The following is a 5548-nucleotide window of genomic DNA, read 5'->3' as shown; positions in this document are numbered from 1 at the left end:
CCCTCCTGATTTTTCCATCAGAGTCCAGGAAGAAAACCTGAGCCGGCTCAGCTGGTTCTGTCAGGTGAAACGGGTCAAATTTACAGCAGCGCCACGAGTTTCCTACTCCAGCTGTGCAGCTTAAAGGACAATTCCACAAAATACTTCTGATTCTAAAGAAAATAAAGCAAATAGAAACTGACCTGAAACAGAAAGAGTTTTGTTTGGTTTAACGTCAGTTTGTGGAAAAGGGTGAATGTAAATATGTGGTTTCATCTGTAGATTGGTTCTGGACTCCAGAGTACAGCCTGATGTTTCTGCAGACAGATCTAGAAATAAAGATGGAGGCGTCCGCAGCACACCGTTAGCATGATGTTCCCGGTAAAAGAAGAACTGTGTGAATGAAAGTAGATTGATGAGAACCCTCCGGCTCACAGCGACTTCTGATCTTTCTAAGCTAACCCAGTTTTCCTCTGCATACAACCCAACCAGTTTATGTGTCATCTGACCAACCTGATGTACAAAGTAGGACAGCGAGCGCCTGCTGCTTCAACCAGCAGCCAGTCTGAATGGAGGGGAACATTATTACACACACATATAATCACTTTCTAATTTTACTGAAGGATTAAACACATGGTACTGATTTAAAGCAACTTCACAAAAAAGTGAATCAACTTTGATAAATGATATAGCTATAAGGAAAATTTACACTAAAAGTAATTTACAGATCAAATATTTTGAATAATTATTTGAAAATCTACTAAGTTGTGCTAAATCAAAAACTAATATCACAATGCATGAAGATCAGGGAAATATGGTTCAGATTTAAAACACGATCGATGAAACGTGTTGAAAATTAAATATTTACTGTGTCAGCATATGATTGGTTCACTCATTAAGTTGGAATAAATGTTGAAATAAATCAACAAAAAGTCTATTTTCTGTTCTTCCCTTCCAGAAAACTCCTCAGCTCACAGAAACACTGAACAGACTGCAGACCCCTGAGTGACGGCTCATTATAAACTTCAAAAACTGTCCAGTCATCTGAAAAAAAAGTCAAACCAAACTTTTATTCAAATGTATTTATGTTTTATCTGCATTGCAAATGACTATTATGTTTGTTTCCAGGTTAAGTTATGACTAATAATGCAAATATAAAATTAGAAATACTATCAGACCAGAGCTTGATAGACTGAAGGACTGAGAGCCTAACCAGGTGGTCAGCAGGTCAAGATTTCTCTTCCCAACACAATAACTCAACGACTGAGTGTCTTCATAACCAAATCAGAAGAAGATTATATAACGCACCAATCAACTGCTTTAATGTTGATCCAGAACATCCGGGTTGGACTGCTGAGCCTCTAGTCTTTAAACTTGGTCTGAGTTCAGGACTGCTACACCAAAAACCTGTTTTCACTGGTGACACACTGACTGGACCCAAAGTATCAAGGAACCTCCATGACTTCCCATTTCAATACACAGCATTCTAATTATGAGACGAATGAGTCTAATTATGATCTACTACTTTTGGTATGCTCATATGGCTGTGAGCATATGGACTTCCCCTAAATGTTCCCTTTTCTGCAGTCAGAGAAATGATTAAACAGTTTAAAACTGAAACCGAGACAACACAAAACGGGGACTAAAGTTCACATGGCTGCCCCACACAGGGAACAAGATGGTAAAAACATCTTTTAGAAAATATTTTTCACCATAAGATTAAACCACTACAATAAAAAATGAAACTACTGTAAGTTTAAATATACAGATCCATTTAATTTTATTTCACCTTTTGCAATGAAGCCAAAAGTCAAAATTAAGGTTATCTGAATTCATCTTCTGAAAAACAGACAATGAACAAAAATGGAAACCAGATATTTGTGAAACATTTAAAAAGCTCACCGAACAAAGAGAATCTGCAGGGCCGCTTCATCAGCTCGCTGTTAGCTGCCCTGCCTGCTTTTTGTAGCTTTATTAGCCATCAGGTTGCCGTTAAACGCTCGTTTAAAGCTTAGTATTAATTGTTAGGCTAATGCTAGTTTAAAACGAGACTTTCCAGGCTGCCCCAGCTCTTTGGGTACCGTTACTCAAACAGATGGGACTCACTGGACCTCAACCACCAACAGCTGAAGCTCAAATCGGAGGCATTTCTTCCAGAGCAGCGGAGGAAGCTAAAGGAAGAGACGCCATGTTGGATCAGACGGTTGAGCTCCCAGTATCAGGCCACAGGACCTTCACTGGTTCCACAGTCAGAGGTGATCAGTGGTAAGATGTGGAATCAACATTATTACTAAATATCACAGTTTAGCAGCTCGTTAGCTGCTCTGTAACGGCTAGCGTCGCTCTTAAGAAGCCCAGCTAGCTGCTAGCATCTTAACAGTATGAAGTAACACTCACCATGGCAAAGACCACATTTTATTTATCATGGAGCCGTTTGGTACCGAAGTGCTACACCTCCAGACTTTTCTAGGCTTTGGTCTGCTGGTCGGTGAGGTAGGATGTTAAAGGACATCAACAGCTTCTCCTTCTTTCCTGCTATGCCCAGAGTACTTGTACTCAAATAAGATTATTACTTAATCATATTTTTAGTCAAGTAAAAAGTAGCCATCCAAGAAATTACTCGAGTAAAAACGGATTTGGTAATAAGTTTACTCAAGTACCGAGTAACAGATTATATAATAATTATTTTAAAATTACATCAGTTGGACAGAAATATAAAGTTAAGTGAAAATGTTGGCATTTTAAGGACAAAAGTTAGAATAACTCATAACAAAAATTAACAAAATCAGGCAAAATAAAATATTTCCAAATCTTTCTTTCAATGTAAAACTTATGAAAGTAACAAACTGCAGGTGTGTGTCTGTGTCGGGTAAATCTTTGGATAAAACATGTTTGTTTTTCATTCAGTTGATTAGGAAGAAAATCCAGAAGTCTTATTCAAGTAAGAGTAGCGATAATGAAAATTAATCAAGGAAAAAGTACAGTGTAGTTAAAAATATTCCTAAAAGTTTTTTTTTTCTTTTAAAGTTACTCAAGTAAATGTAATCGAGTAAATGCAACTACCAGCTGCGATCATGGCAGATCGTAAGCAGCCCCTGGTGCGTACCGCCACACGTCACACTGTCGGCCGGCCGCTCGCTCTGAGCCTAACCAACTACTGGCCACGTCCAGTACGAATGTAAAACACAGTCTCTGCTTTACTTCCTCTGCTCCATCTGAAATGGCGACACTTTCACACGTTAAGATAACACGACTGAAACTTTTTCCTTCAAACACACACTTTCAGATTTATTTGATCAAAAAGGTGAAAGGTCATACAGGTTCATTTCCTTATGTAACAACCTATTTGCTGCTAGAGGCAATCCTGATTTAATAAAATGAATCAAGCAATTAGGAAACCATCCCAGATATCACCCTTAGATCTGCGTAGCCAACCAGCTTCTTCACACGGCAGCGGGACATGTGAAACATTTTTTAAAAATTATAAAAATTATAATTCTACTGATCCCATCTGTTACAGACTTTATTTCCTGTTTTTACACCAGACAAAAACATGATATATGACTTTGTTTTTACTGACTCTTACATGGCATCTCCTGTTTTTTCTGATTCCATGGTTTCCTTGCTGCGTCTCGCCGCCCCATCAGCACAGAGGCGGGCCGACCCTCCAGCTGGAACACAGCAGCTTTAATATCCCTGCTGGTAAACACTGGTTATCTCAAGCACACATTGAACTGAGGTACGCATAGCAGAGAACTTCTGAAACAGGAGTAAAGGGATAAATGGACTTGGAGAGATGGCTGTGAACATTTTCCTTTTGAAGTGAAACATTCCTGTGTGCTTGTGGCTGTGCTCCCTCCGCCGGGCTTCCTCTCAGTTCCATGTGGTATTTGTCCCCAGCTATGATCCACAGTGGGAGCGCAAGCTGCAAACTTTCCCAAGGATACCATGCAGCCACATGCCAGTGCTGCCCTTTGTCAGCCCCCACCAGCGGGGGCGCTGTCTCTAAGCACCGAGCTGAACTCAGAGCGCCTGAAGGCATCACTCCAGGTGGACAGGTGGGACTGTCGTTACCCTTCTCCTCATGCTGGTCTCCGTTGGACACTGAAAAGTTTTGGTGACACACCGATTGCACAGTCAGACTGAAATCAGCCAGTTTCTCCTGATTGGCTCTGACCAGCGATCATTAAACGCATCACATCTCAAACTATCGTTTCTGCTCTTCAAAAGCAGAAAAACAGGAACATGTTCTGTTGCACTTTGTTTTGAAATAAGTAAAAGTCAGACGAAGGCCAGTGACTTTCTTCCACCATAAACATTTATTGCCTCTAATTTTGACGTCCAACAATGTCTTAACGGATGGCATCGTATCTGTAATGGGGATTATGACCGGTGCTCCTCTGGGTCATTCGCTGGAGATGAGAACTTTGTAACTGATTGCGTTTTGAGCTCAGATGAGAGAGAGCAGAGCTGCTGAAAGCTACAAATAAAAGCCCTGCCTGTGTTCTCATTGGCCAATTTCAAAGCATTAATTTTCATTTCTTTCCTGGTTGGTTGTATGATCGCATCTTTAAACCACTGTTTAATTTAAGTAAATCATATGAGTGTTTTTTCACTACAAGCTCTGGAAGAAATAATTGGCCGTTGATCCAAACAGACCAATTTTCCCTTATTTGGATCGGAACAACTAAAGGAATCATTTGTTCCTCTTTAAACGCATCTAAGCTGAAAAATCCCATGTTTGTGTCTCTAAGCAGCGTAATTTGACATGTCAGCGATGCTCGCTTTTATCCATACATGGGAAAATGTTCAACCTTTTTTCTGCTGGTTTTAAAACTACAACCTCTACCAAGGAACTTAAATATTTGCTTTTATAATATAGTCAGTATTTCTTAACATTAATTGAATTAAAAAGAAATGCCAATGAGTTAGTTTGTAACACAGATCTTAGAAAGTGTGTGTGTGTGTGTGTGTGTGTGTATTCTGCTACCATCCTGCAAACTACTTTTCATACAATTCTGTTCTTTCATTAAAACATTTGGAAAAAGAGGAAAATACTTGACATGTTCTGATATTATTGTGTAACTTTTTCCCCTTTTCCTTCTTCTGGGATCCGTTCCCCTCCTAAACTCCTCTGAGTCGCTAATCAGGCACTAAAACACTCCGAGTGTTTCAGGACTTTGTGTTAAGGACCTTCCAGGAACAGTGAGCCGTCTGCAGCTCTTCTGCATCTTGAAGCCCAATAAACAATCTGGACGTCTCTGCACCTCCACATATGGCATCACAACTGGAGCTGCTCTGTGTGTGTGTGTGTGTGTGTGTGTCTGTCCTCTACATCATGGGTCTCCAGTTGTGTGGGTAACCCGACGCTTTGGCCAGTTGCTGCAGATGGTGAGAGCAGAGCAGGGCGGCTCAGCAGAGGAAGTGTTGCTGTCACCAGCTGGCTCAGGCGGAGCAGTCGGTAAGACGAGCGCAGCAACAGGAACGCGTGGGTGACATGTGGGCTGCAGAGGCCCCTGAAGTCTGCCAGGGCAACTGTTGGGACGATGCGCTGAGACTGCTTGCATGT

At 40.8% G+C, this 5548-nt stretch overlaps 1 long non-coding RNA gene across 1 annotated transcript; it reads left to right on the top strand.

Annotated features, from left to right (window-relative positions):
- The first annotated feature begins 1887 nt into the window (after positions 1–1887).
- Positions 1888–4082, top strand: LOC107833773 (uncharacterized). Its single transcript, XR_001659536.1, has 3 exons — positions 1888–2244; positions 3627–3718; positions 3880–4082. It is a non-coding gene; the product is annotated as an uncharacterized LOC107833773 (long non-coding RNA).
- Positions 4083–5548: the final 1466 nt, after the last annotated feature.

Source organism: Poecilia formosa, unplaced genomic scaffold (genome assembly GCF_000485575.1).
Source record: "Poecilia formosa unplaced genomic scaffold, Poecilia_formosa-5.1.2 Scaffold449, whole genome shotgun sequence".
Classification (NCBI taxonomy): Eukaryota; Metazoa; Chordata; class Actinopteri; order Cyprinodontiformes; family Poeciliidae; genus Poecilia; species Poecilia formosa.
The sequence above is the reverse complement of the archived record's forward strand: the minus strand, read 5'-3'. Positions and strand labels throughout refer to the sequence as shown.